The sequence below is a fragment of the Lepus europaeus genome, chromosome 20 (assembly GCF_033115175.1).
Source record: "Lepus europaeus isolate LE1 chromosome 20, mLepTim1.pri, whole genome shotgun sequence".
NCBI lineage: Eukaryota > Metazoa > Chordata > Mammalia > Lagomorpha > Leporidae > Lepus > Lepus europaeus.
Genome location: NC_084846.1, coordinates 39,212,077 through 39,237,180, shown reverse-complemented (window position 1 = coordinate 39,237,180; position 25,104 = coordinate 39,212,077). Strand labels below are relative to the sequence as shown.

Below are 25,104 nucleotides of genomic sequence, written 5' to 3'. Positions count from 1 at the left end.
GGAATCAGCAGCAGTCTCACTTCCGTATTTTCCAGCTCCACTGTGTTGTAGGCACTGTATGTACATTGGCTGCTTCTTGTAGCAGCCCAGCGGGGTTGATGTCATTATCCCATTTCACAGATGGAGAGACCCAGACTTGCCAGTAAGTGACAGAACCAGGTTTCAAACCAGGGTTTAACTATACTGTTTCTCTTGAGTGAGTCTAAGCCTCAACTCCTAGCCAGAGAGATTGCTTCAGGAATTTGTCAGACGTGGCCTTACGTCTCAAGAGTCTGCAGTCTGCATCTGAAAAAGTGCTGGAAAAGGAAGAGATTGGCAGTGCGAAATGCTATGGAAAGTCAAATAGATATTAGTGATTGTTCTGGTTAATATTAACCCAAAGCTGGTTTCTGTGCACACATAATCACATGCAGCATAAAGAGTTATCATCTTCTGTCTTCTTGGATCTTCCAACTTAAGGTGCTCATGTGCTTGCTTGAATATTGAGCTATGAGAAGAATAGTTGCTAAGTTTGTGTAAATTATTTTTATTAAGGATGATGGATTCCTACAACTTAGTTGATAGGAATGATAATCTTTATTTGATCTCAGGTGCCAACTAAGAAAGTGAATGAATGAATGAATGAAGTCATGCTCACTTGCTCTTAGAGATTAGCTCTCTTGCTACCGGTAAACAGAAGGACAAAATATTTCCCATACCCCTTAAAGCAAGTCTAGTTTGTTCTGTGGGAGGTAGCAATTTATAGACCTATCTACACATTATTTTCTAAAACTCAAGTATTTTAAAAGAGCAGATGGAGCACCATACTGTATATACTAGTCATATATTTTGAAAAGCTTTTCCTTTTGAGCAATTTGCTGCACTTTATTTAGCAAAAGCCATCAAAAGTTTTAAAAGCAACAATCCAAGGAACTTGATTGCCTGATACCAGAGAGGAAAAACCCTCAGGTAAAACGGGGATACTTCCCAAATTCTGCTATGTGGACCTCAGGCCTGGTCCTCACTTTGTCCCGCCCTCAGAGATGATGATCCACTTTGTCACTGGGAAAGGGAGTAAGGAATTGAGCCCTGGTTATCTGTATTTCTTGTAAATCCCCTGAGTGATTCTGATACGCTCCCAGATTTGAGAACCAATCTTCTATACCCAGTTCTGAGAACTACTGTCAGTATTTCAACTTCTTGTGACTCCCATTTTTATCTATAAAATAGGAAAACAAAAAGGAATTCCATTCCCTTTACGTTTTCTAAGATTTATAGGTGTTGAGTATCTCCTGTATTTCCAGGAAATTTGATGCATTGATCTCATTTGATCTTCATAAGATTTCAACAATGTTTAAAGAATTAATTGGCACTTGGATCTAGAATTGAGTTTGCATACTGCTCAGTTCATAGCCTCTCTTTGTCATAAGCCCATTGCAAGACGCTCCTCTTACTTTGTCATTGTTGTTCCTCTCGCTTCTTTCCCATACCCATTCCCCTCCCTCCATAGAGAGCCAACTGGAACTAAAATGGGAACCTGTCTCTATAAAATCTATAATTGTGTTTGTTTCAGAAGTATAAATCTCTTAATATAAACAGACTACATACAAAGTAAGGCTTTCTTATTTTTCCACTCAACCTTATGTTTTCAGATGTTTCCAGGCTGCTCTGTAGACTGTCAACATTTACATACTATTCCATTGTCTGAATTCACTCTAAATGTTTATATCTTCGCTGGTTGAAAGAAATTCACATTATTTCCAACTCCTTACTGCCACAAAAATTTCTGTAACCAAGATCCTTATGGCCCTGTATGAGAATTATTTTTAGGATATATGCCCAGGAATTGTGTCCCTGGGGTCAAATGATATACACATATTTAATTTCAGATTGGTTTCAGGAATAGAAAGAATGTTTGAGAGTTCCCACCCCTTATGTCCCCACCAATTTGGTGTGAACCTCCTTTCAACTCTCGATCATTCTGATGGCTTAGAGGGACATTTCATTGCTTTAATTTTTGTATTTTGTGTTAGTTATGAATTTAAGCATCTTTTCTCACATCTTTTACTCATTTAGATTTCCCTTCTGTGAAATGCCCATTTATGCCCTTGATCCACTTTTCTATTTCTTTTTTATTTTCTATGTATTAATCCTTTGTCACTTCAGATGCTGTAATAATTAACTCCCAGTGTGTAATTTGTGTAATTATCAATAATTTATTTTTGAACAAAAATCCACACTATTTCATGTAGGAATCGGACGGTTGTTCCTCTTACGGCTAATGATGTTAGGATCACTGTTAGGAAATAATTTTCTACCATAATAAGGATTATGATTCCTACTTTTGTGAAAGTTATTTTTCTTTTGTTTCCTGGGGTCATCCTGTCAGCAGCAACATGTGAAACTGTTAATAATTTGCTGTTAATAAAATAAATCCTAGTAGTCACAACATTTTTAAGCAATTAAGTATTTACACTGAAACCATACTCTGGGTTTTAGTCAGAGATTTCACAAAAATTGCAGCCAGCAGCTTCTATCACATTTCACAATTCTCCTTTCTACACCTAAATTCCTTCTAAGTGCCTCAAATTACATTATAGTCAGGCTGGTCAAAATTACAGCCTTGGTCTTCATTAAACTAATTAATAGTTGTACCCAAATTGAGTCATTTCACTCAAATAGCACTGGAAACCAGTTCTTTCTCTGTAATGTCCCTGTGTTATCTAGGAAAGAATGGGACTGATACCAGATTTTTAAAGTCTCTCCTTGGAGTGACTTCCAGCTCCTCTGTCTATGGAGCCCTGGGATGTAACTCGTGCCTGATAGGTGCATAGGAGGAGTGGAGGAAGAACACCAGAGAGCCAAGGGAAGTGTGGGCACAGGCTTCCTTCTGCAATATGACCTACACAAGAGTGCCCTTGATTGGTTTGGAATATCATGTGCTGTGTAAGATATATTTAAAAAGGATTCTACTGCTAAGAGGGGAATGAGGGGGCCGGGGAAGCACGGTCTCACAGAACTAGACTACTTCCTATAAACTGGGATATTTTCATCTCTCTGCTTATGCTACATTTATAGCATGCTTTCAGTTTTGAAAAACATTTTTACATGGCCTAAAGTTATAAAACCTAGAAAGGTAGGTATATTTTAATAGCCATGGCAGAATTTTCTCACAATTAAACCTCTGTATCACAGAATTCATTCCAGCAAGTTGGCTTGAGGGGCTGGATGTCAGGAACATGGTAAAGATTATTACAGACTTTAGTAGAAGGTGGGTAGATGATCTGTGATCTCCCTGCTTTTGCAAAGATGTCATGACTGGGAATTACATTGAGAAAGGAAAGTGACATTGAAAGAATTCCTACACCAAGCCTACACCTCTGCTGTGGGTAGGGAAGAGGGACTTCACACATCTCCTGAACACCTGTTCTGACCCATGCATCCTGCCAGCTGCCACACTTCACTGAATCCTTGTAGCCACACTGGGAGAGATGGATGACTGTCTCCATTTTAAAGGTGACAAAACTGAACCTCATAAAATTTAAATGGAAAAGCTGAGACTTGCCCAGAGCTCTCCAGCTCCGAAACCAGTGATGATGGCACGTAAGCATTGCATAAATTAGCCTTTCTCCCCAAACTTCACAGAAAGCATTTGCTGTTTTCGGAAGAAAGTACTTTATCAGTAGTTCTGTTTCTCACTGGGCATCATGTCGATACCTCACCCTTTTCCAACCTCCTGTCCTTTCCTCCTTGTTGAGAGGTGAGCCACAGCATCTGTCATTCACAGCTGTGTTCATCCTCCTTGTTGATGAGGTCATTGGCCATGACTCAGCCATTAACATTTCTCCTGCTTTGATTTCTTGGGCTGCCAACACAAACCCATGCTATTTTTAGTGTGCCTTAGGAAGATGAAGACAGCAGTCTAGTTTTCTGGTTTACTAAGTTGTTGAATCAACTTGGCTTTCTCTCTTCATTCATGAATATTTTTCTGTGCTTCAAGCTGAAGTGATTTGTGTGAAGAAAATACCTCACCATGGTGCTTGCATCTCTGGGACTCAATGGGGGCTGAATATGGACTCAATTTTGATTGTCTTTCTTTTCAGTCTTCTGACTAGAATGCATCAGTATGAAACAACTCTTTCCCTCTTGTATCTTAAATAAAAGAATATTTTGAATAACATAGCTGAGAATTTTATTTCAAATGTACATAAATTATGAGTAATGCCCTTTGCAAGACAGAACAAATATCAAAAATAGATACATTTAGGTGTAGCCTTGCTTACTAGGACTAATTGTTTAAGAAATGACTTTGTTAAATGAAAACTGTGCACATTTCACAATTTGGACTTCTGGAATCTTGCATCATATACCAGGATGCAGTTTATTGAAATATTCTCGATCATTCTAGAAAATGCAGAGTAAGGATGTGCATTTGTTTAGCATGTTACAATTTATGAAGTGTTTTCATATGTGTTGTTTCACATTATTGATTCTATGAAATAATTTCTATCATCCCTATTTCCCATAAGCAAATTCAGATGCAGCATGCCTTAAACTTCATAATAGAGTTTTAGTTTCAAAAACATATAAAATTTAGCAAACTCACTGAAGTCTAGCACATGCAAGTAATTTTTTTTTTTTGCTACAAATAATATTGAAGAAATGTTATTATCCTTTGGAAGAGTTGATCTACAGGAAATTTAAGGTAAGACTAAATGGCGGCCGGCGCCACGGCTCAATAGGCTAACCCTCCGCCTGCGGTGCCAGCACACCGGGTTCTAGTCCCGGTCGGGGCGCCGGATTCTGTCCCGGTTGCCCCTCTTCCAGGCTAGCTCTCTGCTGTGGCCCGGGAGTGCAGTGGAGGATGGCCCAAGTGCTTGGGCCCTGCACCCACATGGGAGACCAGGAGAAGCACCTGGCTCCTGGCTTCAGATCAGCACAGCGCTCTGGCCATAGCGGCCATCTGGGGGGTGAACCAACGGCAAAGGAAGACCTTTCTCTCTGTCTCTCTCTCTCTCTCTCTCACTGTCCACTCTGCCTGTCCAAAAAAAAAAAAAAAAAAGACTAAATGGCAGCTAACACTGAGTCAACATCAGAGGGGAAAGACTCAAGGAATTCAGCAGGGCTTTATAGTCACCATGTGAAAAAAGAGGGCTGTTATTCATGAACTGATTTTCTCCTTACCCTTTCCTTTCAGTAAAACTTCCTGCAGCTAACCACAATTGGCCAGTTCCATGCTAATAAGCAGGTACATGTTGACAAAATATGACACAATTTCAGATTGTTTATAGAACTTCAATTTAATAGTTCTTGCATTGAATGGGACATGGAGTTCTGGAACTCCAAACAACTCTTTGATGTGCCAAATCATTTATTAGAGATTGTTAAGGATCCTGTGATAGCACTATATGATTGAAATAATCTAGTTGCAACCACATGACTTACTATTAACACCAGTCAATTCAGTAGAGAATGCTTGCAGTACCGAGAAACTGTATCAGACAGCCTCATATTAACTGTTCTACACATTACTCAAAACCTTTCCTTCATGACCTCATTCTTTGCCTGTTTCATAAACTCTCCCCTACTTTCCTTCAGGATGGAGGTTCTGTAATTATTTCTTGACTTGTATGTGGTATTTCTTGTCCCAATTCATTATGCAGGGCTGGGATACTATTGTCAATAAAATAATAATAGTGTAGGCACACTCAATGTTCCAACTCTGTTTTCTGACTAAGTTGGCCAAACTGTGTATAAAAATCCATTCATTCTTGGTATCAGAAAAATGTAAACATTCTACAATCTTTACTTCCACAATTTGACCTTTCTTCCCACAAGCTGTGAACAACTTCCACTGAAATAAACTTTTTCCCAGTCTGTTCTCCCAGATATCTTGTTGACATTCCTTGTCCTCTAATGCCATAAATAGTACTACAGAGAGACCAAGTCCCCACACAGATACAAAGGTGTAGGAAAGTTTTCTGTCATTTAATATTCATTGAGTACTTGCTCTGCACTAGATCTCCCTTGAGGGATGCAGTCTAATGAATGAATGGGGTAACTGTGGATCTATAAATGATGCACAGTGTGATTAACATAGAGGCAGACCCAGAGTTTCGTGCTGTGCTGCCCTTATCTGATGGGTTAATTCCTTTGATCATTTTTCATTTTTCAATGCTATACCCCTCCTGTATGCCAGGTGCTTTGGAGCTAGGTCCTCAGATAAAACTTGAATTTTAGATACTTTCACACCTTAAGAAAGATAGGCAAAATAAGCTGTGTGGGAGAGCCTGTTGGAGTCCAGCTACTCCACTTCCATTCCAACTTTCTGCTAACGCACTCCTTAGGAAGCTCAGGTGATGCCAATGACTCGGTCCCTGCCATCCACATAGTAGACTCAGATTGAGTCCTGGGCTCTTGGCTTCAGCCTGACCCAGTCCTGGCTGTTGCAAGCATTTGGGGAGTGAAGCAGTAAATGGAAGATATCTCCATCTGGCTGTCCATGTCTCTGCCTTTCATGTAAAATGAAAACAAACACATAATTTTTTTCAAAAAATAATCAGCTACATGGGAGGTACAAGTGATGTGTGCTATAAATATAAAGTAAAAAAGGGCAAGCCAGTATTTATTGAGATATATTATGCAGTCAGAATTATTTTGTAGGCTTTGACTTACATTGTCTCGGTTAGCGCTCCTAAGTGTTTTGGAGTATTATCCTTGTTTTACAGAATGGGGAAGAAGACTTAAATATGATAAGCAAACTGCTGAAGATCTCCTTGTTTCTAAAACATTTTCTTTCCATTCTGTTTCACAAAAATGCCTTAGAAATGATACCAAAATAATAGAGTGAGAAAAACTTTGACCCATTTAGTTACTACCCCGTGTTCCAGTTTTATCTCCACTTCATTTATCTCTTTCCTCCTACCCACTATGAGTAAGGTCATACACTGTAAACACCCTTAGGGTTTGTCCCTCACCAGCTCGTTTATGCATATTCTGATCATTTCAAAACTAAGTTCCTCTGGATGTGGACCAGCAACTCCCTCCTGTCTCTCCTATGATTTCCACAATCCCTGGTGACATTCACATCAGAAATAATTAACTGAGCATGTCACCCTCTTTCTAAACCCTGAGCGTTTCCTACTGAAATATAAGCATGGCAGGCACCTTTTAATTCAGAATCTCTTGTGTCCTTTTCAACAGCACTACTGGCAAACCCACCTTCATGGTTTCCTTTCCTAGAAGGGGATATTACAGCTCCAAAATGTCTATTCACCATCACAGAAGTTGCTGGATGTACTCACTAAATGATCCAAATTTCATCCTCTTACAATTTAACACTCTAAATAAATGCCAGAAAGCATCACTACATTGGAAAATTACTATATGTCTGAAACAACTTGTGTATCAATATTTGTCATGCAGTCTTCCTCAGTGTAACATCTAAAGCAATACTCATTTAGCTGACGCACACTCTCTGCATGGTATTTATCCAACAGTCATCACTCATGTTTGTTCATGAGGGGTTGGGGTGATGAGCCAAGCTGCTGTATTCTCAGCTGGGCCTGGAGCCTGCTTGGCTTGGCACTGATTAATGTTGTGCAGGCAGTGAGCAGTTTGTGGAGCTACCTTAGAAGCCCAGTTAGCCAAAGACAAATAGCTGTGAGTCGGCTGATGACAGCCAGGGCAGTGGACTCTTGAGAAAGAGGAGTCAGTTAGATTCACAAGTCTGACTTCTAGTTATCCTAACTAAGGGGGAAGGGCAGGTTCTATCATAGAAGAAAGTTTTGGGTCTGGTTTCTCGGAAGGCACCTCAGGATACACTGATACACAGATGTGTTTGACTTATGATGGGTTTATGCCCTGGTAAATCCATTGCAAATTGAAAAGATTTTGTGTTAAAAAAAGGCATTTAAGGTGTGGCTGTTTGGCCGAAAGAGTAAGCTGCTGTTTGGAACACCTGTATCCATTATCAGAGTGTTCACATCCTGTCTCCACGCCTGATTACAGCTTCTGATTACATGCACCTTGGGAGAAGCAGGCAATGGCTCAAGTAGTTGAGTCCCTGGCAACCTGAAAGATTGGAATTGAGTTGCCAGCTCCCAGCTATGACTTGACTGTGGGCATTTGGAGAGTTAGCCAGCAGATGAGAGTTCTCTCTGCTGCTGAAATAGCATTAAATGATTGCACTTAATACACCTAATCTCCCGAACAGTATAGCTTAGCAAGAGTACACTGTAGAGTATTGGTTGTTTGTCCTCATGACGGGGAGCTGCTACTGCCCAGCATCAATAGAGTATGGTGCTGCAAGGGCATACCACTAGCCCTGGAAAAGATGAAAATTCTAAATTCAGAGTACAGTTTCTATTGAGTGCATACTGCTTCCATATCATTGTGAAATCAAAAAATCACAAAGCAAGATCCCATAGACCAGGGACCCTCTGTATTTGTAAAATCCATAGTTTCCCTGTGCTTTGGGTCTCACCATATTTCAGCTTTCTTATGAAACTGACCTACTTCTCAGTCACTTCTAAAGACAAAATGTACTTGCATTGGTAAAGCATATTGAGTTGTTTCTTTGAAAGGTCTTATGCCAAAAGAACAAGCATTTGCAGCCTACTTTTTCTTTCCCGAATGGATTCCACACAGAAAAAGGCTTTAATATGGTCCCATTTTGTATTTATTTTGCTTTATGTATGAGCCATCTCATTTCATTTCATTCCCCTGTTGCACTTTGTTGATTTAACATCCATTTCTTAACTTAGATTTTCACCTTTACGACTTTTTCCACTCTTGAGGTGGGACAACAAGGAAAAGAACCATTGATCTTGGAACTGTGGAGAACATTTCAGCTGTACTTGGGGTGCTGTCCTCTTAATGTCATGTCAAAACTGAGAACAGAATATTTTTTCTTGTCCTTTCTCCCTTGCACCACACAGATGGTTGTTGCTGGCTGAGAACACCTCTTTCTCTAAGTTCTGTTGGCAACAGCCAGACACAGACTAGACGCACCTATTTCCTAAAAATAAATGTTTGTGTAGTGGATGTTTTTGCATGAGTTCATCAAAAATACTTAAGTCAAATTTATAATGATACTCCGACTCATTTTGGGAAAACCATACAGACAGGTGAGAGGATGTGATACAGACAGGTGAAAGGCTGTACAGGAGGCAGTAAGAGGAGAAAAGCACAAAGCCAGGAAGGCACCAGGAGTCCTGGAACTCTCCCTTGTGGCAGTAAGGATGCCTATAGTTTGACCTCAACCTGTCTTCCACATCCTACCTCCTACCCCTCTTCCCAAATGAATAATAATAAACAACCATCATTTATATGTGGTCCCATCAAAGCTCCTTGACAAGTATCGCTTCATCCATCTCTCACACTGCAAGGTCTGGGCCACACTCTCCAGTTTACTCACTTCTCTTTTTAAATCAAAACCATATTCCCCCATCCCACAGCACTCGTTGGGACCTGCTTTGTTCAGAGGTGTTTTCTAACCACCCGCACTAAAAGGAGCCTTCCCTCCTTTGAGCCACATGGCACTTGGGAGTGATCACCTGGCATTTGTGCCTCACAACAGACGCACAGAGCAGGTAGTAGTTGGGAGCTTTAGGTTCCAATCTTTGTTCAGCCACTATCTATGGTGTGATCTTGAGTAAGTCACTTAATCCTGTCTTGTCGTGTGTTGTAACCTGACCTCTAAAGTTCCACCCAGCCGTACATTTTAGGAATCTAATGTAATTTCCTGAAAATATGAGTTGGGTCCTATACGAATTTATGCCCACCTCGCCCTGCTTTCCTGCTGTCAGGTGGAAAGTCTTGTGCAGAACATGGAGCTGTTGAACACTGTTAAGAGACACTTTTGCTCCTGGATTCTCACTCACTCTCATCTATTTGCTTGCTTGTTTACTGCTTCAGTTTTTCATTTATTTGTTGCTAGCCTTAAATTTTCCTATTACTTCCTGAGATGCTTCCGACATCTTCTTGTGGTTCTAAAGCCTTCCCTCTACCCTTAAACAATATAGTTACTGGTTTGGATTAGGTCCTCAAGGAGAAAGACTTTGGATGTTTGTATAACCAAAGCAAATAGGGAAAAGTCACTTTTACAATGTGAGATCTCAGAAAAAACATTTAGATAAATATTAATAAGCACTTGGTAACATTTTCAGCTTCACAATTTTTTCAGCATTTCTCTAATCCTCATGCACCTGCACAAACAAATCCATAGTTAGCAACTCACACCAAATTCAGCTTAGGTCACTGGGCTCCATTTCAGTCTGAAGAGCGTCATCTTCTGTGCCACCTTCAATTAACACTTGTCTCCTTTTGCTGCTAATATCTTTGATCACTTTTAGGCCTATAGGTCCTCAGGCATTAATTTTTGAAGGTATCAGGAGTGGTCCTTTGCCCACTCTACTCCCCAGAATATACATTGGACCCCCAGTTTTCACTTCTCATGTGTCCATGCTGACTCCCAGACCCCTTTAATAATAATAATAATAATAATAATAATAACAATAATAATAATAATAAGTGAAATCCTCATGTTGGGGATTTACTTAAACTAAACGTTGTTCTTTTGTGTTTACTACATGAGTGCTCACTACTCACTAGGAGCTGTGTGTTATGAATCTTTTCACCAACTTAGTGTGGTAGCATTCATTAACTAGGTTCAAATTAAAACATTTGGTCATTCAATTGTGATATTCTGAATTCAACTTCAGCTCAATGCTTCCATTGGATTCAACTCTCTTCCTTGTTGTTTATCAGGATAAATATGCAAAGCCTTAGTTTCTGGATCCTAAAGAAATGGATAGTTCCTGATGTGGGGTTGTTGTAAGGACAGAATGAGTTTGAAGATACCAGCCTTAAGCACTGTGCCCACATTTAGTAGGTGCCCATAAACATTAATTAAGCATCATGCTGTTGCATCTGAAAGACAAAATGTGCTTTCCATATGATCTTATTCAACCTGTATGATTATGCCTACCGGGGTGGGGGCGCAGTATGGCAGTATTGAATTTGTTTTCTTACTGAGAATATTTTTACTCATTTAAGAATAAGATGCATGGTTAGTCCAACATAACATGTTTGCTTTTCTGGAATAAAAGATTGAGACCTGCCTTGGTGTAGTTTAGCATTTACTGATTTTGGAAGCTTGCTTTGGTTGTCACTTCACATTACACATGCCTTCTCTTTCCCTTCTTCTTTCACACTTGATATTTTCTGAAAGAGTAACAAAGATTAAGATGGCATTGACCATCCTATATAACTGGATTCTAATGCAAATTATATATATTTTTAGAGATAACTTGATTAGTTTTTAATAAATAAGTAGCAAAAGCATTTTTATTATTCAAGAAAATGCTATGTCTAAAACAAAATCCTCAGTTAATTTCACTCATATTATAATTCTAAGTTTTTTAGCAATGATTATGGTAAGAATTTTTTTTCCATAGTTAGAAAATCATTGAAACTTGAAAAGAAGGAATGAGAACACTGGTACAGCAGGCTAAGCCATGGCTTACAATGCTGGCATCCTTTATCAAAGCACAGGTTCAAGTCCTGGCTGGTCAATTTCCGATCCAGCTCCCTGCTAATGCACCTGGGAATGTAATGGAGGATGGCCCAAGTACTTGGGCCCCTGCCACCCATGTGGGAGACCCAGATGGAGTTCCGGGCTCCTAGCTTTTGCCTCACCCAACTGTAGCTGTTCCATCTTTTGGGGGCTTGAACTTGCAAGTTGAAGATCTCTCTCTCTCTCTCTCTCTCTCTGTCTCTCTCTCTATCTATCTCTCACTCTCCCTCTCTCTCTCTCCCTCCCCTTCTCTCCTTTCCTCCCTCCTTCCCTCCATCCTTCCTTCTCTCTGTCACTCTACCTATCAAATAAAAAAAAAAACTTTTAAAGAAAGGAGAAAGATGGTGATACTCAGCATTAGAAGGCCTAAAATTTGATGCACATCTAGCCACAATTTCACTCACTTAACAACGTGTGTCTACTCCTGTGAGTGCTCACCAGTGTTCCAAGGCCCACAACTATGCTCATACCACAAATACTACTCAGTTTCTAGACACCTTAATATTGGCTTGATGGCCAAGATGGTAAGTGATGAAGAACTATTTTTTAGTTTTTGGAACAAACAACTTTTACAAGAATATATAATTGAACACAAATTCATGGCAAAAAATTATTAGGCTAGTCTTTAACGAAATTTGAGTCATGAGCATTGGGACTTTTTACAAAATTGAATCCAAAGTTATTGATCCATTCTATGTATTAGATAAGATTAACTAGTACCCATAAACACAAGAGATGGAGGATGCATGCCACTCTAAATGCCAAATTCAATTGATCAGAAATGACTGCTTATAGACAACATCCTAGTTAATCAGGCAAAAAAAGTTCAATGATGGATTAGTCATGTCTGGCAATGGTGTGGGGAAAAAGGAATTATAGATATGTACCGCATATTTGACATCTACTCGGTTTTGTCCAAACAATGCATTGCTATAGGAAGGAACCACTTTCTGGTGAAAGTGTGGTAGACCCCGGAGGAAACCATGGGAAGCGCTGGCTTCACAGCTGTGACAGGTCTAGCCAATGAGCAGAAAGGAAGATATTCAATGAACCACACAGAACCACTTCAGATCTTTGGGCCCCTTGGCTCCAGACTTCCAGCGACAGTCTAGGTTTTACAGATTCAGAGCACTCTGAGCTGTTTTAATTGTCTGAGCTTTCTGGCCATGGTGGGTGACAAGTTCTCCTTTAAAGAGAATAAATGACTTGCAATTACTTTCCTTTGGAAAGTGCTCTTCTGCCCTGAGACCCTGTAATAACTGGCCATGGAAAAGAAAAGGCCTGGGGATTTATGGCGTGTCCCAATTTCTGACCATCAGGGAAAAATAGAGCAGGGCGTTTGGGTAGCAGAGTGTTAACCAGAGTTTATCTATCATTGCTCCCACTGTAAACCTACTCTGTCCATCTGCTTGGCGGTATCATAGGGATTTGTACTCGCCTTCACAAAGACTTGCCAGAAATCATTTTTTTTTACATGTAACTCTAGAAATACAATCTAGTTGACCTTCACTTTATTGGACTGATGGGGACATTTTTGAGGTATGAGGGATTTTTTAAATCCACTGGTGATAAAAAGATAAATGAGGCACAGTCTTTTCTTTTAAAGGCTCAAGGTCCTACTGGGGAGATAAGTAGAGAATGAATAATTTCAATACTCTTTTTTTTTCTTTTTTTTTTAACTTTTATTTAGTAGATATAAATTTTCAAAGTATAGTTTATGTATTACAATGGCTTTTTCTCCCCCATAACTTCCCTCCCACCCGCAACCCTCCCATCTCCAATACTCTTTAAGAAGTTGCCATTGTTGAAACAATGAAGTAAGAATAAAAGTGTATTTGCATGGACTGAAAACCGATGGTGTGCTTACTGTTTGCTTTCCCTGCCCACACATTACACTGGTAGGCTATATCCACAATCACATTTATTGAGGCCCATTATTATTCTGTGTTTCTGTACCACCTCCCTTCTAAGTGCCTTTGAGTTTCTCAGGTGAGGACACTGGGTCTGGTTTTTTGATTCATGATTAGCACATAATAGGTCCTTGATAAATGTTAGCTGAGTGAATACAGGACTGGCTATTCTTTTTTTTTTTTTTTTTTTTTTAAACAGGCAGAGTGGACTGTGAGAGAGAGAGACAGAGAGAAAGGTCTTCCTTTACCATTGGTTCACCCTCCAATGGCCACCGCGGCCAGCGCACCGCGCTGATCCGAAGGCAGGAGCCAGATGCTTCTGGTCTCCCATGGGGTGCAGGACCCAAGCACTTGGGCCATCCTCCACTGCACTCCCGGGCCATAGCAGAGAGCTGGCCTGGAAGGGGGACAACCGTGACAGAATCCGGCACCCCGACCGGGACTAGAACCTGTTGTGCCGGTGCCGCTAGGCGGAGGATTACCCTATTGAGCCGCGGCACCTGCTAGGACTGGCTATTCTTCTGAAGCTTCTGATGCAATTCCAGGAATCAACAACTTCTCAGATAAAATGCAGACTATCAAAGCATTTCTTCTTTGAGTGTTCTGTTGCTAATTCAGCTGAATGTATTTCAAAATTAAAATGCATAGCATGATGTTCTCAATTTTTTAGCAAAGTGTAGGCCACTTAAGCTGTTATCGTGTTAACCTAATCGATGCAAAAAGGATGGAAGTCTTTGCAGAAGAGTAGCAAAAACAATCTTTTCCCATACAGTCAGCTCTTTGTATCTGCGAGTTCAGCTCCCACAGATTCAACCAACTGCAGATTGAAAACATTTGGAAAAAATGCAACTTGTACTGAACAAGTACTGACATGTAGACTTTTCTGTTGTCATTATTCCCTAAGCAGTACAGTGTTAACAGCTGTTTACAAAGCATTTCCATTGCATTAGGTATCACAAGTAATCTTTGGATGATTTAAAGTATATGGAAAGATGTGCACAAGGTATGTGCAAATACTGTGCAATGTTATACAAGGAACATGAGCATCTGCAGATTTGGGTATCCATGGGGTCCTGGAACCAATCCCCATCGATACTGGAGGATGACTCTATCTGTCCCAGAGTTGGTCTGTGACTGTGCCCACCTCCTCTGCCCATCTCTCTGCCTAGGAGCACCCCCCAGCAGTTGTGTTTGGGTTGCTATGCATTCTGGACCAATGCACAGAAGCAGTCCATCACATGCCCTCTGCATGCAGCAGCCGTGGCCAGCAGCAGAGCTGTTTCACAGGAGCTGGGTCTCACTTTCCCCACTCCATTTCCCCTGCGGTCTCACCTGAGCAGTCTGCTTAAAAAAAGATTATTAAATCTCCCTTCCAGAGGGGCAGATTGTCCCATTTCATTTGTCACTATTTAACAGTGCATGCAAAACAGGCTAGGAATCCCAAACGTGTGGATCTTCAGGTGTTAGCCTCACAATGAGATGAGAGACATTTCATTTATTTCAGAATAGTGACTAATCTCAGAGTTATTTGGGGATGATTTATCCATGGCCATTGATATTCTTCTTCTATCCACAAATATTTGTACAGATATTAGGTACTATAAACACAGAGATGAGTCACGTAGAATCCCAGTGTTCAGAGACTGAGAGGCACCAAGGGAGATCAGCCTGGTTGCCATCCATGGCTTCTTCCAGGTCTTAACAATGAAGAGAATAAAGAAGGGGCGGTGATCAGAGCTCAGATTTGTGGGCAAGTAGCCAACAATGTGCAGAGCGGTTTTTCGGGATACCATTTATTCATCTGCAAAGACAATAGCCAGTTGCTTGTCATTCGTAACACCTTGTCTTTTGACACCGTGATTGTGTCACTTTAAAAAAAGGAAAATCCATCCAGACTCAGTTAGTTCTTCAGTGAAATTTCTCTCCTGATTTTGCGGAGCTCCCAGTAAAGTCAGTCCCTCCCCCCTCTCCCACTCCTCATGAGCGGGACCTGTAGCTGCCAGAAAACATCAGTCCAGCAAGACCTTCAGTATGGGAGACTTTGTAATTGGAGGGTTATTTTTTGCAACTTCAAAAAGTTTTGCAAAAGACTGCCTGCAGCATCAGGCTTGGCAAAGTATGGGTAAGTCTGGCAAACAGGCATTAAAAAACCAACAAGTAGCACGATTATTAAACTGTTGGGATCTTTTCTCCCTAATCCTGTTGTTGAGTTTTTCAGCCTTCTTTGCAAGAAAACCAGTCCCATTTCCTCCTCCCCCACCCTCACCTCGCTGCCCCCAGCACAGTCACATGTTTTGACTGTCTCGCTTGATGTGCTACTTCTTTAAAGCTGTGGATTAAATGCCACCCACTAATGTGATTTGCTTGGATGTCGCCTTGCCCAAGGCAGTCTACTCCAGGAGGCGCTGGTGAAATCGCTTCCTATTGTCCAACCAGAGCTTTCAGTGAGCTAACCAGCAAATGTATCCTGATTGCTGCATTCATGGGGCTGGCTCCATGTTCCACGGGGAATGGCAGTTTGTCACACAGCCGTTTGCCTCTTGATCTCCCTCCCCTGGAGGGCAAACTGCACAGAGAAAGCAGTGATCCCAAGCTCACCTCTTGGGCCGCCTCTTTCGGATTGGCCTCCTGCCAAGGCTGAAGCAAATGAGAAGGATGTTGCTTCCCTCTCCATTGTTCTTCAACAGACCAAACCCTAATTGATTTTAAGATGAATCACTGGTCGGAAGGTTTATCTATTTATTTCTGCTACCTGTAAAAACCCCTTATGCCTTAAATTAAAATGCCTTCTGGGGAGGAGCAAGGCAGCTGGGGGTGTCTGGCCTCTTAGTTCCTGGGATGAGACACCACCTAGTTAGCACCTGTGCTGATCCACAGGGTTAGACATTAGATAACAAGTTATTTGGGGGACTCACACCGAATCCATAAAAGCTCTCATTGAAGATTATGGTCAGGTTCTCAGGATGCTTGAAGCCACATGAACATTGCTACCCCATCATTCCATTCCTGTTCCATCAGAAGCTCAAACCCAGAGCAAGAGAGAGGCAGAGCGAAGCAGCAGCTTCCTTCCCAACTGCATCAGTGCCATCTGTTTTTCTGCCAGGGCACGTTTGAAGTCACCATTTCTAGTCTCTTAATAGCCTTCCCTTGGGTTCCACAGGCTCTGCCTGGACACTGCCAGCTCGGAGTTGGCATGCAAGCTGCTGCCCTGCTCTAAATGAGTGTCCAGGAGCACAGACCCTAATTGCTGCCAGAGAAACTGGGCTACCTTGGAAGATACTGGCTGCCCTTGATACAGCAGGTCCCTAATCGGTGCTGATCCAGGAAGGCAGGCACCTTCAACCTGATCAGAGGCGGCTCAAGGAAAGAAGTCGGGCCCCAGTGGAAGGTGGTGCCCGAGGGACCTGCCCACGCAGGCAGAGGGCAGGCATGGTCCCTGACCTCCTTTGTGACCGTCCCATGACAGCACTGATCCTCTGCCTGCCCAGGCAGGACCTGCAGACCAGGCTTTTGGAAACCCTAGGCAGCTGCAAGGTCAGAGCTAAGCTTCTAACCTCAGGTAACTGCAAGGTGAGGACTCAGCTCCTCCCATGCATGGCATCGCCAAGTCACAGCAGAAGTAACGAGTGAAGGATGCAGGCCCTTCTCTCTTCCCTGGAATTTGCATTCTGCTCCTCCCTTCCTCCTTCTGCTTCCCCATAGAGACCAGTGTGCAACATCCCCAGCTGCACATGAGCATCCTTGGGAAGCTTAGCAAAACATGACCCAGGACCAGAATCCGACCTGTAGGGGTGAACTGGGCAAAGGCACATCATAAATCTTGTCATACAGTGAGGGCTGAGAGCTAATGACTTTGGAAGCCATTTCTTTCCTTTGGTCATTTGATGAGCCCATCAGTCACAAATGAAATATATTTTCTCAATGACTACTGTGTATTTGGACAATGCAGGTTCTGGAAAGAAAATCATAGACAAAGGGAACATAGATCATTACACTATGTTCTATGATGGGAAAATGGGGTGCTGACCTTGACCTTGCGAAGAGGGCAGCTGGATGGGGAAGGATTATCAAGGGTAGTAGCATCTGATTAGCCTGGACTTGATGAATACACCAATGTTTAAGGAAGGCATTGGGCACAGGAGTGAAGTTCAAGGCCCTGACAGGATCTCAGTGTGGCAAGATCCTGGGGTACAAGGGCTGAGCCCGGTGTGGACATATCTGTTGGGAGTGGGAAGTGGATGGTGATTCTCAAAGCAGGATGCTATGTACCAAGGGCACTGCAGGGTCAGGCTTAATGTGAATGAAGAGAAACTGCATCTTCTGATGGGGTGATAAAGCCTGACTCAGAGCCAAAGCCAGTGCTGTGCTTGTCATGGGCAATGAGATCGTCAGAACACTTCTCTGCAAGATGACATTTCACAACCCAGCACATGCGGGGCTTGTGACACATCACATCAAAGCTACCATAAGTACCATGAATTAAGAAAAATGACAGAAACTTTCGGTGGTTTTACTCTTCCCAAGTTAGTTCCAGAATGCAAAGCTCTGACAACCCAAGTTCTGTTCTCTGGCCTACATACTCCCGTATTTGTAAACATCAACAATTCTGGGGGTGTCTGTGATAAGTGATGGCAAACTGTGCAGTAATGAGCAAAATATTGGGACTCAGAACCTGTTGTTAATAAATATGGGGAACTGTGCTCTAGGGATCACAGCTTTCAGGAGCAATGTGATGTTGACTCCACACGGGTCTGTTTCACATCATTTGCTCTGACACCCATCCCCACCCCGACCCTAGACTGTTGACTCGCTGCCCTTTCTTGCTTTACCTTACACTTTCTGAGCTCTGGTCTACCTTAGCCCCTCCTTACTGCAGCCAATTTGTTTCCTAAATGCAAAGCTAATCACATGAGCGCCTTCAGAAGATGCCTACAGAAACTGGAGGAGAAGTTAAATGACTGGTTGAGCTTTCTTGTTACTGGATGAAGAGATTAGACCATATCCCCTGTGTAATACAGAGGAGCTTTTTATGCATTTATTAATTATTAAGTAAAATATTTCAAATTCATGCAGTTTAATTGAGGCCACATGGTGAAATCGAGAGAGGCCAGAGGTTGCACACTGGCCAGGCTGACCCTCTGTGATTTCAGAGCAATTTCTTTTCATTTACTTTAAGCCTGACCCTGCAGCTCCCTGGGCTGGCTGGGCTGTGCTCCAGGGGACTGCAGCGGCCAATGCAGAGTGGAACAAATGGCAGAAGGGAGCAAAGATAAGCCAAAGTATTGTCCAAGGTCCTGAAACCATGCAGGAAAAAGAGCTGAGAATACTGTGTGAAGAAAATAACTCTCTGTGATTTGTCAGAACCAGTTCTGTTCAATGCGACCTGAAAGTTGAGCTGAACTACCCTGCACCTGTTGTAAACACCCAGAGTCATCATGTGAGGATATGCAGGTAGTTTGCAAGCTGCACAACAGATTGTTTTCTTTAGATAAGATGTCTTTAAGACCATAATTCAAAGGGAACTTGATAAGGTATTGGACTCAATGGTCTGCATTTCCTAATCCTAACCAAAGATTGTCATGTGTACCTTTTAGATAAGGAAGCAGTTTCAGAAACATTGATGGATTTGTGTGGCTGAGTGGTATGGTTGGACTTTGAAATGACTACTGCCTAACTCTAAACCAAGTGTTTTTTTTCTCTACATCAGTGAAAGGCAAACTACTATAGCAGCCAAATTCAGCACACTGCCTATATATTGCAAATAAAGTGGTACTGAAATACAGCTACACCCATTCATTATGTTTTGTCTGTGACTTCTTTTACATGCTGCCATAGCAAAGTGAAAAGCTTGCAACAGATCCCATATGGCTGGCGAAGCCCAAGATAATCACTGACTCTGTTATATGCTCCCTCACTGCCCCCAAAATAAGCTCAGAAAGCTCAAATATTATTTCCTCTCTCCTTCATTTAATACACTTGACACCCCTCAGTGAAATGTCCTGTATGCATGGCCTGATCTCAGTGGTCTACTCCCCAGCTCTGGCAAGACTACAAAGTAAAACCATCTTGAGTTTCCAAAATATGTCATAATTTTAAAGGCCTACAGGGAGGGGTGGAGAGGAACCAACAGCCTGCCTCTGAGTTAGTAATTGTCCCTGAGAAGGAAGTCACCAATGTGCAACTCTAATTCCTCATACTCTTTCTGGGCAAGGTTGCTTCCCCACACCCCACCCTTGGACCACAGCCTCGGTGTGATCCCTGTCCCCTGCGCATGAGCACTCAGGGTCTCCTTCCCCCAGACCTCTCTCCAAGCAGAATCCTTCTGATTTTCTGGTCATTTTGAGCCTTCAGTCATTTTGTTTTGTGTAAGCAACATTCCTAGGAAGAAAAATGGCCCAGTGGTAAACACTCTTTCCCATGAGTCGTTTTTAAAGTTGGCTGTGTTGGCATCTGTCACCCAGGGCAGCCTTTTCTCTTCATGACCCCATTGATTGGTGGCAAATTGTCATTTTTTTAAGTGCTGACCACCGTCAGTGGCAGTGCCCAGTTCGCTGGTTTTCTTTTCCAGAAATCCTCTGCTGAGCAGCAGATCAGCCCCCTCCAGCTCAGCCTTGTAAGGGAGCCCAAAATGACCTCTGACACCCTGAGACACCATCCCACAGCCCAATATTTTAGTCTCTAAGCTTTGTAAAAGTACACTTAGAAAACCTTGTCAAGAGTCATAGAATTCTGTTAAGGTCTTATTTGTTGTTCAAAACTACAGATGAAAGGTGGGAGCCAGAGAGTCTTTGACCTGATTGTGTCAATCGTTATTTAAATCTGGAAGACACTGTGCTAAGTACTGTAGACCGTAATACCAATAAGAATCTCCCAAAGAGCCATTCACACACATTGCTGGCCACCACTCCAAGAGTTTCTGATTCAGTGGGTTTGCGATGGGCCCAAGAAGATGGATTTCTAGAAAGTTCTCTGATGGTGCACATGTGATCTAGGAATATCCTGTTGAAGACATTTTTATAGGAGAAACCTCTGATGTAAGTGTTTTCCTCCTGGGAAGGTAACGGAACTGACATTGTGGATTGCCTGGAACGCACCATTGAGTGTATCATGTGCCTCGTTTGCAATTACCTTGTTTAGAGTTCACAACAACCCTGTGAATATCATCCAATACTACCACTTTACAGTGAGCATACTAAGGCTCAGGAAGGGAAATTCGGGTTTGCTAAGTGCCCAATGTACAATGTACCATTAAAACATTTCAGCCATTAGACTATTTACAATGCCATGAATTCTAAATCATTCATACTCCCATGTTACAGATAGTAAAAATTAGTCTGTCAAAGGGTGATTATCTTTTTAAAAATATATTTTATTTATTGAAAGGCAGAGGGGCAGAGAGAAGGATAGAAAGAGTGATCTCCCATCTGATTGTTCACTTCCCAAATAGCCACAATGATCAGGGTTGGACCAGGCCAAAGTCAGGAGCCAGTCTCTTATATGGGTGGTAGGGGTCCAAGTACTTGGGCCATCTTCCACTGCTTTCCCAGGCTTCTTAGCAGGGAGCTGGATTAGAAGTAGAGCCAATGGCACTCAAACCAACCCTCTGATATTGGATGTTGCCATTGCAATGATGGCTTAGTCCCATGCCACAATGCTGGCCCCATAGATTGAGTATTTTGAGGAAGTCACAGATACAGTAAACATACAGTCTGTGTTCAAAATGAAAATTGTGTGTGCTGGGCTCTAAAGGGTGAGAAGCTTCGTTGCAACAGTGCCCGTCCATTTGCTGACAGCTACAAATGTAAACTTCAAAAGCAACGCCTAAGACAGGCACTCCCTACCTCCCTGTCTTTGCTCTTGCTTGTCCCTCTGCTTAGAATTCTCTGCCACTCTTCACCTAAGTAACTCCCATGCACGCTCCACATCTCAGCAAAGAGTTTGTCTCAGCTTGCAGATTTCTCTAATATCCCTTGTTACTAGAGCAGGAATAATAACCACTTTAGACCTTTCCCAATATACTTTATATGATTGAATTCTGTCACACACCCCCAAATCCTCTGGTTCTTTATCATCAACTACCAAATAGAAGGCCCATAGTTTTCATTTAGCCTTCAATGCTACCCACCATCTGGCCCAGTTTGCCTTTCAACAGCACCTTGAAGTTCCACCTTATGTTTCCCACTGAATGAGACCACCACACACTCTTCCTCCACTGAAGCAGCACCCTCCTCCTCCCTCTGATCGTTTGCCCCACCCACCCACAAACACATCCTGGGTATCTACTTGTGGCCTTTCCTCAAGCTGCAGCCAAAGTCCTGATGCTATGTGCTCAGCCTGCCTGAGGGGGGCTCAGTTAGTGTTGGCCCAATGAACACCAGACCCCTTGCTCCACTGTGATGTCACTTCCTCCCTTGGATGAGTGTTAGTTTCTGATTAATTTCCCCAGGCTGGGAGATTAATCAGCACAGGCCCCTGATGTCTTCCAGTGCTTTGCCTTGAGCAGGTATTTGAAAAAAACTTTTGTTGAATGAATGGGTGAGTGATGCTGGACAGATTGTGGGTACAGAAGCAAGATCAGTGAATTCATGAGGAATGCACAGAAGCTGAGCTGACCCTGTAATGAAAATGAAATATAGTAGCATGTTTAAATGAACAGCAATGAAAAGAGGGGCACTGTTAGACTACTTTACTATCATGGCTGACTCCATTCAGGAATCCCCAGTTCTTCTGCCTTAACCCAGTCTCAGGAGCCCACTATTCCCCATCCGAAGTGTAAATGTATTGTGGGACTCCCACTTTTTCTGTAACATGTGACATTACAGAGAACATGTGTACCTGGAAGAATCCAGAAACACACTATCTTCATGTTCTAGATATATCTTGAAAAATGGGTCAGTACTAACAGTGAATTTAAATCCTAAGAGCATGTTTCTCTGATGTCTATGGCAAAGCACATGCTCTACTAAAAAGTTCAAGACATTGACTTGCTCATGTCTCTGCAGTACCATCTTCTTGTTGAGTTTTTCAAACAGATGGTAAAAGGTTCAGTATTTTCCACAGAGGACAGAGTTAAGGCTGGTGGCTGTGAATGCCTTAATTTAAATTGCGCACAAGGAAAATGAATAGACTCAGTAAACCTGATAGAAGCTACTTTGCACAAAGGAGTATTTGACATGTATAACTTGATTGTCTTCTTTAAAAAAAAAATAAACACTGATACTATTCACTGAAGCTGTTTTGAAGCTGTTCTCCTTGAAATGTAGAGTGAGCATAGAATTTCTCAGGGCCAATGTTGAACAAGACCATGAAGTGAAGCAGGTATAGCTTTGTCTTCAGCTCCACAGACTCTTTTGTGCTTTATATTCACCACTTGCATCTCTTCCCCTGGGACCAGATACCTGCATGGCCTATCTCCCTTCCCTCTATCAGTCTATTCTTAGAAAAGATCCTGTATTTTCTTCCAACTGAAATGTGAGTGATCTGGAGAAATTTAAAGAATGGCTCTACTTAGTATTCTTGCATCTAGCAGGGATCAAAGTCTTAAGCTGGAGGAATGACTCTGTAGCAATCATCTTTAAGAATAAGACATAAGTAGAAGTTGAAGATTCTCCACATTCCATATGGAATCATCATTATCTCTGTGCAGAAACACAACCATACACATATAAGTGGAAGCAGTTTTTAAAATGCAATTGCATAAGTAACCTTTTTGTTTCTATCCAGCTTCCTTATCTTCTACCCCTACCCAGGAACACTCAGCCACTTCTGCTCTTGGACTTCACTCTAGGAGTTTGTTGGGACTCTTTGGTTGCAAGTGACAAGAATCTCATTCACATCATCTTAAGAAAAAATAAGGCTCACATAGTCAAATCACCAAATATAAGGGTTGAACTGACTTTATGCTTGAATAAGACTTAATCATTATGAACACTCTCACATACACATTTCTATCTTCTGTTTGATTCTACTGGTATTGGTATTTGTCTCACTGTCTTCTACTCTCTCCTGTATGAATGGACATACTCTGAAAGTTCTCAATTTGACTGGAAAAAGCATGGAACTCTACCCCAGGTCAAATTGGAACAATCTGGACAAAGATGTTTGATTGTCAGTTCAGAGCACATGACACTGTGTGTAGGCAGATGTGGTATGAAAATTGTCATCTCTATGACAGCTCCTTGAGAAACACCTGAAGTGAGAGAATTACCTGGCCGACTAAACTTATGTTTATTCATCTGATAAAATGAGGAGAGAGGAGATAGCTCTGAAACTCTCTCAGCCTTAACTTGATTCTATTTCAAAATTGCTTCTTCGTTTCTGGCATTCTAATAATTGTATCTTTGTCCCTCTTACCTGTCCTACCACCCACCAGAAGACCAAATGACACTGGAAGAGTGTAATGGTCTCCTAGGGCCTGACTCTGAGGTTCTCTCAGTAAGTAAATGGGCAACCGTGATGGTACCCCTCACAAGACGACAAAGCTTATAGTTCATCCTTAACCTAATGAAACCATGTATGCTGCATGGCATAAGAGGGTCAGTATTTCAAAACTTGTCACGCATCCCACATGTAGCATTTTGCCTGAGTAAAAACAGAAGCAGATCTGGTGGTAGTCCAGCTGGAAGTGTTACTTTATGCCATTATACTGGTGGCATGAAAGGATACTTATGTAATTATCTATGATTCAGATGTAGTTTGGGTTCAAAGTGGCTAATAGGTGGTGGTGTTCTAGGTTATACATCCATTTCCACACCACTGAACACTCATTCTTCCCCCAAAACCCAAAGGAAATGTCATCTTCAATGAAGTGCTTCTCCACTAGCCAACAAAGTCCATTAGTCCATCTTCCCTATCAACTCCACACTCTGTTGTAATGATCTTTGCTATGTCCACCTCTTAGTAGACCATTAGTTCCTAGATGGTGTGAATTATACCTTATTCATTTTCTTCAGCATCAGGTCTGTGTGGTATCCATCATCCCAGGCTACTTGGTGTCTTGGAATTTAACTAGATGTGTGTGATCTTGTGCAAGTCATCAATCCTTCTTTGGTCTCCGTTTCTTTATCTAGATAAAATAATGGTAAAAGCACCTATTGTATCAGGAGAGGATTGAATTAGGTGATGAACAGCCAAGTGCCTGGCACAGAGTCAACATATAGCAGAGGCACAAAGCCGTTTTGTCTTATTTTTAGCTCCCAAATGACACTAAAAATGGTGAGATAGATTAAAGAGGAGAGTGTTTATAGTTTTGGGGTCAAACCACAGCTCAGCCATGCACCAACTGACTGTTTGATGGTGAGTTTGATGTATCAGAGTTTGTTTCTTAATATGTAAAGTGACAATGATAGTGACACCTACCATGTATATTTGAGTGGACAAAGAAAAAAAAATATAGAGAGGGTGCCTAGCTTAGCATCAAGCACATAGTAGACACCTTATAAATGATAATCCATGTTGTTCTCATCTGTAATGGACAATGCAAAAAGCAACAGCAAGATTACAAATCCCTCTGTGTGTTCTCTGGCCTTTTTTTGCTTTATGTATTCTGATGAAAATGAATCCATATTAACAGAAGCAATGTTTAATTGCCTCCTCATGGGCTAGACCTGTCCTAAGGCAGCAAATTATCATATTCTT

At 41.8% G+C, this 25,104-nt stretch overlaps 1 protein-coding gene across 5 annotated transcripts in view; it reads left to right on the top strand.

Moving 5' to 3' along the window:
* ELMO1 (engulfment and cell motility 1) overlaps positions 1-25,104 on the top strand; it is a 565,441-nt gene that overhangs the window by 493,048 nt on the left and 47,289 nt on the right. The window lies entirely within an intron of this gene.